Genomic DNA, 14,933 nt, shown 5'->3' with positions numbered 1-14,933 from the left:
GAGAGTCAGTTTGCTAATATTTTAGAATATAATTTTATGTCCATATTAATTAACAAAATTTGTCTATAATTTTGGCATAATTGAGGGTCTTTACCCGGTTTCAAGATTGTTATTATTTCTGCTTTAAGGAATTCCTTAAGACATACACCGGTGGACATAAATGTATTAAAGGTTTTAAGGAGTATGGGGTATAGAAGCTCTCCAAATGTTATGTAGAACTGCCCCGTGTATCCATCCGGACCTGGAGCTTTATCTCTTTTTAATTGCAGGATCGCCTTTTTCAATTCCTCCAACGTGATAGGGGACCCTAATGGCAAAGTTAACTCTTCCTCTAGGGCAGGGAGTCCAAGATTTCCTAAAAAACCTTGTATCTCTTCAATAGAAAGAGTATTGGTACATGACTCTTCACTTAAACTATATAAACTGGTATAGAATGAACTGAATGCGTCACCTATATCTTTAGGAGAGATGGCAGTTTTGCCCTTATATAGAATCGAGGGGATGGCCCGTTGGACCTGTCGAAGTCTGAGTTTGGATGCTAAGAGAGCATTAGCTTTGTTACTATGATAGTAAAATGTTTGTTTGAATTTACTAAGGGTCTTTTGAACCTTCATTAGTTCTAATTTGTGTAGTTCTGCCTTTGTGACCTCTAGGTTTTTTGCGCCCACGAGTGTTGGGTTCTGTTTTAGTATATTAAGTTGGGATCTATATAAACAGGTTAGCTCAGCTAGGGATCATCCTGCTTCTTTCTAAGAAAGAGCTGCCTTTTTAATTAATGAGCCCCTAATATAGGCTTTCAACGAAGCCCACACATATTGAACTTCTGACTGACCATTGTTATTGAGCTGTAAAAATTCAATTAATTATTTTTTAATATCTTGGAATGTTTTAGGATTAGAAACTAACCAATCAGCATATTTCCATTTACTGTAAGAATAAGGTTGAGAAGAAAAGAAAGTAACCATCACCGGGTCATGATCAGACCAAGGGATCACCTCTATTCAAGCGTTTTGGATCTCATTCAACATCCCAGCTTCAACGAATATATAGTCAATTCTAGAGAACATTTTATGCGGATTTGAATAAAATGTATAGTCTTTCTCTGTAGTATACATAGCCCGCCAAACGTCAAATAGACTATATTGGCTCATTAGTGATCTAAAGGTAGAAGCTAAGGAGCTAATTGATCTATCTGACTAAAGTGGTTTTAGACCCTTTCTGTCCACTAGTGGATCCCATAATAAGTTAAAATCACCTCCCAGGATCAAGGTACCCTGTTTAATCTTGGAGATGAGAGTTAGTACACTTTTTAAAAAGGGAATCTGCCTAGTGTTTGGGGCATATATAGTATACAACATTTTATACTAACTTTCTCTCTTACCCTTATTAATTTTATGTAGAGATGGAGAATCTTTTATGGAGTGGGTGATAGCTGCACAGTACATACATAATTTAAGCAATCTTCTTCTTTGCTTCTCTTCTTGTGAAATGGGTCCCTTAATGAAACATATGTCCATAGGTTCATCAAGTCCCTTGGTAAAGGAGGATGTAGATTGGGGAGAAACTGGTTTTCTTGGTGTATTATCAGATGAAAACCATTCCTTTCTGCGTTCTCTAATTCTTCTGTCTACAGAAATAGAGAAACTCATCAGGTCCTCTAGGGTCTCAAGCATCTCAACTCATGCCAGTTAGTCCTTAACAGACTCTGACAGACCAATACGGAATTGGTTCCTTAAAGCTGAATCATTCCAAAGTGTATCTTGGCTCCAACGTTTTAAGTCAGCAATGAAATCTTCAACAGGTCTTTTCCTTTGATTTAAAGATCTTATAGCGGACTTTGCCATTGCCTGTTTATTAGAATCTTCATATAAGAGAGGCATGGCTTCCATGAACTGTGCATATGAGTTGAGAATTGTGTGGTTGTTTTCAAAAAATGAGCCCGCGCCCTAGGTTCTCCCTGGAGGAAGGAAATTGTTGTGAGCACTTTAGTGCGATCTGTTGCATATGTTTTAGGCTTTAACGCAAACAATAAATTGCATGCATTTTTTAATTCTCTATAGTGTGACCTGTTTCCGTTGAATTTATCAGGTAACCCCACTGTGGGTACTGGAGTAGAGGGTTTTAGATGCTCATTAATATATTTCTTCAATTGCTCATTCTCTTGTTGCAATTATCTTACATGAGAAGTAAGCACATCCACCCTCTGAGAAAGGTTGATTACATGAGTTGGGATATTAGCTGGATTCATAATGGTGGCTTGGTATTATGTTAAACCTTGTAAACACTTTTGGTATCTGTGTAAAATATATAATAAGAATCACAACTGCTGATAGGAAGCTCTCTTTTTGCTACTCTGCTTATTCAACCATATAAGTATACTTATGTATCATTCATAATAAAGTTTGTTGCTCAGTAATGAATCATGTCTTGTGTAACAAAGTTTCAATGTTACGTGTATCTGTATAAACACTGAAACAATGGCTGAGCGTTTTAATATCAATATGTTTTTAAAACGATTAACCTTTTAGCAATGAGTAGTTAAAGCAAGGTGCTCATTTAATGCCTAGGGTTATTGATATCAATGTTGTTAATATGCGCATACAAGGACGAGTAAAACTTCTTACCGGTAAGTCACAGCGTTTGAAAACTGAATCGAAGCGGACCGGAAGTGACGTCACACTTGGCTTGCAAACACAGAAGCGGCATCAGACAATCCAGCAGAGGGATTACTAAGAAGTCCCAAGTTGCTTAAGCATAAGAACGGAATCCTTAGCCTGCTGTTCAGGTAGTAGAAGTCTTAAGAATTATAGTAAACTGTTTGAAGAACTACTGGTTTAAACAAGAATAGAAACTGTTTATGAATTCACCTTCTCCACTAAGGTGTAAGTGAATCAATACCAAGCAATGATGTAAGTAAAGGAGTGGTTTAAATAGCCCTGGCAGAAGAGGAAATCAATCTCTTAAAGGTACAGAGTAAATACAATGTATTGGGTAGCAATGTCAATCAGGAATAAGGAAATTGTGTTACACCCTGTCCCATTACCGATAGACTACATTGCAAAACTCCAAAACGCATTAGAGACATTCATCTGAAATGGCATAAAACCAAGAATTAGCAAACAGACTTTATACCTGCCGAAGGACGAGAGGGGACTGGGCGTCCCAAACATACAGACATACAGGCAGGCTATAATGTTACAGAGACTTGTAGAGTGGTGCACAAACAACGCCACAAAACATTGGATCCAGATAGATAGAGCTATTCTACACACAAATAATCCTGGACACTTAGGCCTAGATTTAGAGTTGGGCGGTAGCCGTGAAAACCATCGTTAGAGGCTCCTAATGCTGGTTTTGGGCTACCGCCGGTATTTAGAGTCAGTCATTAAAGGGTCTAACGCTCACTTTCCAGCCGCGACTTTTCCATATCGCAGATCCCCTTACGTCATTTGCGTATCCTATCTTTCTAACGCCAGTATTTAGAGTCGTGGCTGAAGTGAGCGTTAGAAATCTAACGACAAAACTCCAGCCGCAGAAAAAAGTCAGTAGTTAAGAGCTTTCTGGGCTAACGCCGGTTTATAAAGCTCTTAACCACTGTGCTCTAAAGTACACTAACACCCATAAACTACCTATGTACCCCTAAACCAAGGTCCCCCCACATCGCCGCCACTCGATTAAATTTTTGTAACCCCTAATCTGCCGACCGCCACCTACGTTATACTTATGTACCCCTAATCTGCTGCCCCTAACACCGCAAACCCTATATTATATTTATTAACCCCTAGCCTGCCCCCCACAACGTCGCCGCCAGCTACCTACAATAATTAACCCCTAATCTGCCGACCGCAAAGCGCCACCACTTACGTTATCCTTATGTACCCCTAATCTGCTGCCCCTAACACCGCCGACCCCTATATTATATTTATTAACCCCTAATCTGCCCCCTCAACGTCGCCTCCACCTGCCTACACTTATTTACCCATAATCTGCCGAGCGGACCGCACCGCTACTATAATAAAGTTATTAACCCCTAATCCGCCTCACTCCCGCCTCAATAACCCTATAATAAATAGTATTAACCCCTAATCTGCCCTCCCTAACATCGCCGACATCTAACTTCAATTATTAACCCCTAATCAGCCGACCAAATCTCGCTGCTACTGTAATAAATGGATTAACCCCTAAAGCTAAGTCTAACCCTAACACTAACAACCCCTAAATTAAATATAATTTAAATCTAACTAAATAAATTAACTCTTATTAAATAAATTATTCCTATTTAAAGCTAAATACTTACCTGGAAAATAAACCCTAATATAGCTACAATATAAATTATAATTATATTATAGCTATTTTAGGATTTATATTTATTTTACAGGTAACTTTGTATTTATTTTAACCAGGTACAATAGCTATTAAATAGTTAAGAACTATTTAATAGCTAAAATATTTAAAATAATTACAAAATTACCTGTAAAATAAATCCTAACCTAAGTTACAATTAAACCTAACACTACACTATCAATAAATAAATTAAATAAAATACCTACAATTACCTACAATTAAACCTAACACTACACTATCAATAAATTAATTAAATACAATACCTACAAATAACTACAATTAAATAAACTAACTAAAGTACAAAAAATAAAAAAGAACTAAGTTACAAAAAATAAAAAAATATTTACAAACATTAGAAAAATATTACAACGATTTTAAACTAATTACACCTACTCTAAGCCCCCTAATAAAATTACAAAGCCCCCCAAAATAAAAAAATGCCCTACCCTATTCTAAATTAAAAAAGTTCAAAGCTCTTTTACCTTACCAGCCCTGAACAGGGCCCTTTGCGGGGCATGCCCCAAGAAATTCAGCTCTTTTGCCTGTAAAAAAAACCATACAATACCCCCCCCAACATTACAACCCACCACCCACATACCCCTAATCTAACCCAAACCCCCCTTAAATAAACCTAACACTAAGCCCCTGAAGATCTTCCTACCTTATCTTCACCTCGCCGGGTATCACCGATCGGTCCTGGCTCCGATATCTTCATCCAACCCAAGCGGGGGCAGGCGATCCATAATCCTGTGGCTGAAGAGGTCCAGAAGAGGCTCCAAAGTCTTCATCCTATCCGGGAAGAAGAGGCGATCCAGACCGGCAACCATCTTGATCCAAGCGGCATCTTCTATCTTCATCCGATGAGGAACGGCTCCATCGTGAAGACCTCCAGCGCGGATCAATCTTCTTCCGACGACGTCCAACTGAAGAATGACGGTTCCTTTAAGGGACATCATCCAAGATGGCGTCCCTCAAATTCCGATTGGCTGAGAGGATTCTATCAGCCAATCGGAATAAAGGTAGGAAAATTCTGATTGGCTGATGGAATCAGCCAATCAGAATCATGTTCAATCCGATTGGCTGATCCGATCAGCCAATCAGATTGAGCTCGCATTCTATTGGCTGATCGGAATCGGATTGAACTTGATTCTGATTGGCTGATTCCATCAGCCAATCAGAATTTTCCTACCTTAATTCCGATTGGCTGATAGAATCAGCCAATCGGAATTCGAGGGTCGCCATCTTGGATGACGTCCCTTAAAGTAACCGTCATTCTTCAGTTGGACGTCATCGGAAGAAGATTGATCCGCGCTGGAGGTCTTCACAATGGAGCCGTTCCTCATCGGATGAAGATAGAAGATGCCGCTTGGATCAAGATGGTTGCCGGTCTTGATTGCCTCTTCTTCCCGGATAGGATGAAGACTTTGGAGCCTCTTCTGGACCTATTCAGCCGCAGGATTATGGATCACCAGCCCCCGCTTGGGTTGGATGAAGATATCGGAGCCAGGACCGATCGGTGATACCCGGCAAGGTGAAGATAAGGTAGGAAGATCTTCAGGGGCTTAGTGTTAGGTTTATTTAAGGGGGGTTTGGGTTAGATTAGGGGTATGTGGGTGGTGGGTTGTAATGTTGGGGGGGGTATTGTATGTTTTTTTTTACAGGCAAAAGAGCTGAATTTCTTGGGGCATGCCCCGCAAAGGGCCCTTTTCAGGGCTGGTAAGGTAAAAGAGCTTTGAACTTTTTTAATTTAGAATAGGGTAGGGCATTTTTTTATTTTGGATGGCTTTGTAATTTTATTAGGGGGCTTAGAGTAGGTGTAATTAGTTTAAAATTGTTGTAATATTTTTCTAATGTTTGTAAATATTTTTTTATTTTTTGTAACTTAGTTCTTTTTTATTTTTTGTACTTTAGTTAGTTTATTTAATTGTAGTTATTTGTAGGTATTGTATTTAATTAATGTATTGATAGTGTAGTGTTAGGTTTAATTGTAGGTAATTGTAGGTATTTTATTTAATTTATTTATTGATAGTGTAGTGTTAGGTTTAATTGTAACTTAGGTTAGGATTTATTTTACAGGTAATTTTGTAATTATTTTAACTATTTTAGCTATTAAATAGTTCTTAACTATTTAATAGCTATTGTACCTGGTTAAAATAAATACAAAGTTACCTGTAAAATAAATATAAATCCTAAAATAGCTATAATATAATTATAATTTATATTGTAGCTATATTAGGGTTTATTTTACAGGTAAGTATTTAGCTTTAAATAGGAATAATTTATTTAATAAGAGTTAATTTATTTAGATTTAAATTATATTTAACTTAGGGGGGTGTTAGTGTTAGGGTTAGACTTAGCTTTAGGGGTTAATCCATTTATTACAGTAGCGGCGAGATTCGGTTGGCAGATTGGGGGTTAATAATTGAAGTTAGGTGTCGGCGATGTTAGGGAGGGCAGATTAGGGGTTAATACTATTTATTATAGGGCTATTGAGGCGGGAGTGAGGCGGATTAGGGGTTAATAACTTTATTATAGTAGCGGTGCGGTCCGCTCGGCAGATTAGGGGTTAATAAGTGTAGGCAGGTGGAGGCGACGTTGAGTGCGGCAGATTAGGGGTTAATAAATATAATATAGGGGTTGGCGGTGTTAGGGGCAGCAGATTAGGGGTACATAAGGATAATGTAGGTAACGGCGCTTTGCGGTCGGCAGATTAGGGGTTAATTATTGTAGGTAGCTGGCGGCGACGTTGTGGGGGGCAGGTTAGGGGTTAATAAATATAATATAGGGGTCGGCGTTGTTAGGGGCAGCAGATTAGGGGTACATAGGGATAACGTAGGTGGCGGGGGTGTACGGGGCGGCAGATTAGGGGTTAAAAATAATATGCAGGGGTCAGCGATATCGGGAGCGGCAGATTAGGGGTTAATAAGTGTAAGGTTATGGGTGTTTAGACTCGGGGTACATGTTAGAGTTTTAGGTGCAGACGTAGGAAGTGTTTCCCCATATAAAACAATGGGGCTGCGTTAGGAGCTGAACGCGGCTTTTTTGCAGGTGTTAGGTTTTTTTTCAGCTCAAATGGCCCCATTGTTTTCTATGGGGATATCGTGCACGAGCACGTTTTTGAAGCTGGCCACGTCCATAAGCACCGCTGGTATCTAGAGTTGCAGTGGCGTTAAGTTATGCTCTACGCTCCCTTTTTGGAGCCTAACGCACTGAAAACCCAGCCATTCTGTGAACTCTAAATACCAGCGGTATTTAAAAGGTGCGGGGGGAAAAAAGCATGCGTAGCTAATGCACCCCTTTGGCCGCAGAACTCTAAATCTAGGCGTTAGTGAGGCTACCAAAAAAGACCGACCTCCCATCATTTAGAAATACTCTCTCCTTAAGGAATTTTTCGTAGTCTGGGAAAAGATTATCCACAGTTCCATGCATATATCCACACCAACATTCCCATGACACTGTACATGGGAAACCCGGATCTCACTTTGAATTCAACAAGGCGCTACATGCAACTAGGACAATCAATTGAGCAGAACACAATATTCCATCTGACGCAGCAACACAAAATAAAAAAATGGGAGGATATAGTGGATACAGAATCAAATCTAAAATGGCTGGCATATGCCCAGATAAATAATTTTATCTCCTCCCACAAACATAAGAAATCACTATTGAGGCAACTGACTGACTTTGAAAAACTCTGTATCACAAAACACCCCCACCCCCACCTAATATCCATCCTATATAAGAAACTCCAAATACATGACACGGACCACCTCCCAACATACACAAGTACATGGGATAGAGAGCTGGACCTAGAACTAAGGCTGAGTACCTGGAAAAACATATTCAATGCTCTAGACTCCAACAATTTTGTACAGACACTATAAGACATATTTGTAAGACACTATAAGTAATAATTCCCAGAGATCCTAAGATACTCCTCTTCTCAAACCTCCCACGATTCAAAGACATGGCGAAACGTAAGCTATTACTAACACTGATAAGCAGTGTGAAAATCTTAATCCCCAGACACTGGAAGATCACCACAAGCCCCACCTTCCAGGAATGGGAAAAACAGGTAGATACACTCTTACAGCTAGACCGGTATCACTATATCAGAAACGGTACAGTTGAGACACATGAAATGATGCTACACATCTGGAAACAAAGTTAATACCACTAACATCTTTAATAAATTGACAATTCACAAAACATCACCCCCCCCCTCCTACGTAACCTTTCCTCCACTGCACCCCCCCTCTTCCAAGACAGCGACTCCCCCCCCTTGGTCAAACAGAATAAAGTGAGGCAGGGTCCACATGAGGAAAAGACCATGCCAAAAAGACTCTGCATGAACTTACGCCACGGGAGGTGCACAATTTTATTGTTTTAGTTAACCTAAAAGAGTTCCAACAGGGACTCAGAACTGGTGTGTATAGACCTTTTCCTGTCATTTTCATTGAGTCACATGCAAGTTAAGCCCCATTTTAAATCTATACAGTTAAGATATAGGACCCAAAAGTGGTCTAAGAAGTAGGGGCATAAGCCAAGGTTCCACAGACATGGCTCTGTATTTGCATATGGTCAAATGAACGGATTGTCTTATGCTCCAAAAATGTATGTTTTAAAGCAATGTACACCATAAGGACTTGGTACTTTTGTTTTTGTAAAACCTCAAATATCTCAATAAAGCTCTTTTGAAATAAAAAAATAAATAAATAAATAAAAGGAGTAAAAATAATGTCCAGACAAGATTTTTTTTTATTTTTATAAATTATAGGTTTAAATTGAAATAATAAAGGGAAGAACATATACACTTTGCTTTGTTGTTTGTTATGCATTTACAGGCCAGAACAACACATAGCAGAAGAGCCTCAGACAAGTGGACTTAGTTTATATGTATTCAAGTTATGTGCATAACATATAGATTACTAGTATTTTATTTACTATTAAGAGGTTTTGATTAGAGTAAATTTCTTTTTGTATGTAATTATGTGTGTGTGTTTATGTATTTATGTATGTGTGTGTGTATGTAAGTATGTGTGTGTGTATGTATGTATGTGAGTATATTTAAGTATGTGTATGTTTGTGTGTGTGTGTTTATGTGCTGTATGTATGTGTGTGTGTATAAATATGTGTGTGTGTGTATGTTTATGTATGTATGTGTGTGTATGTAAGTATGTGTATGTTTATGTACTGTATGTATGTGTGTCTATATAAATATGTGTGTGTATCTATGTGTGTGAGTGTGTAAGTGTGTGTCTTTATGTATGTATGTGTGTGTATATAAGTATGTGTGTGTGTGTTTATACATATGTGTATGTATATATGTGTGTATGCTTGTGTGTGTTTATGTATGTAAGTATGTGTATGTTTGTGTGTGTGTTTATGTACTGTATGTATGTGTGTGTGTGTGTGTGTGTGTATATAAATATGTGTGTGTGTGTATGGGTGAGTGTGTGTTTATGTATGTATGTGTGTGTATGTAAGTATGTGTTTGTGTGTGTGTGTGTGTGTGTTTATGTATGTATGCATGTATGTGTGTGTATGTAAGTATGCTTGTGTGTGTGTGTGTTTATTTACTGTATGTATGTTTGTGTATAAATATGTGTGTGTATCTATGTGTGTGTATGTGTGATTGTGTGTGTGTGTGTATGTGTGTGTATGTGTGAGTGTGTGTGTATGTGTGAGTGTGTGTGTATGTGTGATTGTGTATGTGTATGTGTGAGTGTGTGTGTATGTGTGAGTGTGTGGATGTTGGATCATTAATTATTGCAATTACTGATCAGTGATCTCCAGCTGGCAGCTCCATGTCATCACCTCAAACACACAGTCAGTGAGAAGTTAGAAACCTGAACATTATTATTTTTATGGTTATACAACACTTGTGTGTGTTTGTGTATGTGTGTTTTTGTGTGTATGTAAGTATTTGCGTGTATCTATCTATGTGTATGTGTGAATGTATGTCTGTGTATCTATCTATGTGTATGTGGGTGTATGTGTGAGTGTGTGTATGTAAATGTGTGTATGTGAGATTATGTGTGTGTATATATCAATGTGTGTGTGTGCATGTGTGTATGTGTGAGTGTGTGTATGTATCTATGTTTATGTGTGTATGTATGTGTCTGTGAGTGTGTGTGTACAGTATCTATCTATGTGTATGTGTGTGTACATGTGTGTGTATCTATGTGTGTGTGTCTATCTTTGTGTATGTGTGTGTGTATGTGTATCTATATATGTGTTTGTGTGTATGTGTATCTATCTATGTGTATGTGTGTGAGTGTTTGTGTGTATGTGTATCTATATATGTGTGTGTGTATGTGTATGTGTGTGAGTGTGTATGTGTATCTATCTATGTGTGCATATGCGGATCTAGCTATGTGTATGTGAGTGTGTGTGTCTCTGTGAGTGTATGTGTATGTCTGTGAGTGTATGTGTATGTGTGTATGTATGTTGCATAATGTGTAATTACTGATTAGTGATCTCTAGCTGGCAGCTCTCATCTCACTCACACAGTCAGTGTGGCTAGAGTCTGTACTGCACTATAGATTACAGTGAGTGCTGCCTGTGTGCCTACACTCCCTTATAGTTTTTAATTGGCAATTTGGCATTGCAGGAAAATTATCTGATTATTACTGTATTTATGTGACAGACAGTGAGAGTGAGTGTGTGAGCATCTTTATAAAGATAATAGTTATTGCAGTAGTTGAACTTGGAGCTGGAGGCCTATAGCTTAGTAGCCTGCCACACTGTCAGCTCATAACTTTTTTCTGAGCTGTGAAGATTAATTTTTTCCCGCCATTTCCTGTCTGTCTTAGATAACTTAACTGAGCAGAGATATACAAATTAACATTCTTGATTTCTCAATCACTAGGTGGCCTATAGTATAGGCACAAAAAGATCAAGAGATTGATCAAGTTAAAAAATTAAAAAAGTATAATAAATTATTTTATAATCAGTAAAAATTATTATATTTTTGCAATGCAATTACAATGCCGCCATTCCCACACAAACAAATGTCTGTCTCACTACTGCAGTTTCTCCTCAGGTAAAGTTAACAACAAGACAGGTCACAATAATAACTTATCATATATATCCACCATGATAATAATATGCCACCCCCCCCAACCTGAGCCTTTAAATGTTTTTCTGTAGGCAGCCCTAGTCTGGCTGGCACTGTCAGTGCCATCTTACCTTACTTGTGTGTCCATAGTCAAGAAGTGTGAATTTGTCAGCCACTCCCCGGGTCATCATTTGTCAGTCACTCCCCGGGTCATCATTTGTCAGCCACTCCCTGGGTCATCATTTGTCAGTCACTCCCCGGCTCATCATTTGTCAGTCACTCCCCGGGTCTTCATTTGTCATTCACTCCCCGGGTCATCATTTGTTATTCACTCCCCGGGTCATCATTTGTCAGTCACTCACCGGGTCATCATTTGTCAGTCACTCCCCGGGTCAATATTTGTCAGTCACTCCCCGGGTCATCATTTGTTAGTCACTCCCCGGGTCAATATTTGTCAGCCACTCCCCGGGTCATCATTTGTCAGTCACTCCCCAAGTCATCATTTGTCAGTCACTCCCCGGGTCATCATTTGTCAGTCACTCCCTGGGTCAATATTTGTCAGTCACTCGCCGGATCATCATTTGTCAGTCACTCCCCAGTTCATCATTTGCCAGCCACTCCCCGGGTCATCATTTGTCAGCCACTCCCTGGGTCATCATTTGTCAGTCACTGCCCGGCTCATAATTTTTCAGTCACTCCCCGGGTCATCATTTGTCATTCACTCCCCGGGTCATCATTTGTCATTCACTCCCCGGCTCATCATTTGTCAGCCACTCCCCGGGTCATCATTTGTCAGTCACTCCCCGGGTCATCATTTGTCAGTCACTCCCCGGGTCATCATTTGTCAGTCACTCCCCGGGTCAATATTTGTCAGTCACTCCCCGGATCATCATTTGTCAGTCACTCCCCAGGTCATCATTTGCCAGCCACTCCCCGGGTCATCATTTGTCAGCCACTCCCCGGGTCATCATTTATCATTCACTCCCCGGGTCAATATTTGTCAGTCACTCCCCGGATCATCATTTGTCAGTCACTCCCCGGGTCAATATTTGTCAGTCACTCCCCAGATCATCATTTGTCAGTCACTCCCCAGGTCATCATTTGCCAGCCACTCCCCAGGTCATCATTTGTCAGCCACTCCCCGGGTCATCATTTATCATTAACTCCCCAGGTCAATATTTGTCAGTCACTCCCCGGATCATCATTTGTCAGTCACTCCACAGGTCATCATTTGCCAGCCACTCCCCGGGTCATCATTTGTCAGCCACTCCCCGGGTCATCATTTATCATTCACTCCCCGGGGCATTATTTGTCAGTCACTCCCCGGGTCATCATTTGTCAGTCACTCCCCAGGTCATCATTTGCCAGCCACTCCCCAGGTCATCATTTGTCAGCCACTCCCCGGGTCATCATTTGTCAGCCACTCCCCGGGTCATCATTTGTCAGTCACTCCCCGGGTCATCATTTATCAGTCACTCCCCGGGTCATCATTTTATCAGTCACTCCCCGGGTCATCATTTGTCAGTCACTCCCCGGGTCATCATTTATCAGTCACTCCTCGCATCATCATTTGTCAGTCACTCCCCGGGTCATCATTTGTCAGTCACTCCCCGGGTCATCATGGCCTCCACCGCTTACTCGGCTCTTCTTTTTTAGTTCTCATCTCCTCCTCTAGTCCTCTCTTCCCACTCTCTCGTCTGACACCTCTCTTGCCAAGACATTTGGCAGTGGGTTGGCACATCTGACATGGGCTGTGATGCATCAAATCAGCAACAGGCCACTAAGGACAGCCACTGGTCTGGCAGCAAGCAAGAAAAATTAATTAATTTCAACTGAATCTTAATCAGTTGTTATTACCGCTGGGCTCTGGCTGACAAAGGCAAATATTCTTATATCTGACTGTAGTAATGTCAACAACTATATCAGACATCAACAGTAATGAACTTTCCTCTCTCTCCGTGCCGGTCACTTCTATTATCAAATTTGTTTCATTCTCTTGGTATCATTTGTTGAAGGAGCAGCAATACACTACTGGTTTCTAACTTAACACATGGGTGAGCCAATGACATTCAGTATATATATATACAGCCATCGATTAGCAGCTAGAACCTAGGTTCTCTGCTGCTCCTGAACTTACCTAGATACACCTTTCAGCAAAGGATAACAAGAGAAGGAAGAAAATTAAATAATAGAAGAAAATTAGAAAGTTGTTTAAAATTGTATGTTCTGTCTAAATCATGAATGTCTAATGACTGTCATTAGAAGAGCAAAAGTTGCATGCTGGGCTGTCACTCCCCCGTTGTTGCCACACTTGGGACAGGCCACATCCATCGTCCCGCCCTTGGGATGCCACTGGCCATCAGTAATAATGAATAGATTTTTTTCATGATGATCTACTTTCCCATTGGCTACTAAATTTCTTACACCATTTTAATATCAAAATGTCCAGCAAAAATGTGTTGTAGGTTTTCAGATGCTTACTCTAAATTCAGGATTTATTGCCTACTTAAAGGGATAGTAAACCCCAAAATTTTCTTTTATGATTCAGATAGAACATACAATTTTAACAACTTTCCAATTTAATTCTATCATCAAATTTTCTTCATTCGCTTGTTATCAATTGCTGAAGGGACAACATTGCACTACTGACAGGAAGCTGAAAATATCTATTTAGCCAATCACTGTGTTTCTGGCGAGCCTTCAGACTGCTGCTCCATAACCTGTCTGCCTGCTCTGAGGCGGCAGACAGACATCACCAGAAATCAAACCGATCCAACGCAATCGGGTTGATTGACATCCCCCTGCTAGCGGCCGATTGGCCGCAAATCTGCAGGGGGCGGTATTGCACCAGCAGTTCACCAGAACTGCTGGTGCAATGATAAATGCAGAGAGCGTATGCTGTCGGCATTTATCGATGTGCAGCGGACATGATTCGCAATATCGGATCATGTCCACTCGCACATTAATAAATAGGCCCCTAAAGGGATACTAAACACAATTTTTTTTTCATGATTCAGATAGAGCATGCAAATTTAAGCAACTTTCTAATTTTTCCCTTTTATCAATTTTTCTTTGTTCTCTTGGTATCTTTATTTAAAAAGCAGGAATTTAAAGCTTAGGAGCTAACCCATTTTAGGTTTAGCACCCTAGATAGCGCTTGCATATTGGTGACTACATTTAGCAAACCAGTAAGCAAGCATAACCCAGGTCCGACTCTTAAGCTTTACATTCCTTTTTAAATAAAGAAAGCAAGAGAACAAAGAAAAATTGATAATAGGAGTAAATTAGAAACTTGCTTACAATTTGCATGCTCTATCTGAATCATTAAAGAAGAATAGTAAGTTTAGTTTCCTAAAGGGACGTTTCCAAAGATTAATGTGAATCAAACTCAAAAAGTCAGAGAGAGCACATTATGGACATCTTGTACGTCAAGGAAAATATATACAATGTTATTCTTGATTGAGGACAAAGGATGCCAATTGAGGGGTGGAAAGAGAGAAGAGACATTTGTGGTAGATTGAAGTGG

Source organism: Bombina bombina, chromosome 6 (assembly GCF_027579735.1).
Source record: "Bombina bombina isolate aBomBom1 chromosome 6, aBomBom1.pri, whole genome shotgun sequence".
In the NCBI taxonomy this organism is placed as follows: Eukaryota; Metazoa; Chordata; class Amphibia; order Anura; family Bombinatoridae; genus Bombina; species Bombina bombina.
The sequence above is the reverse complement of the archived record's forward strand: the minus strand, read 5'-3'. Positions refer to the sequence as shown.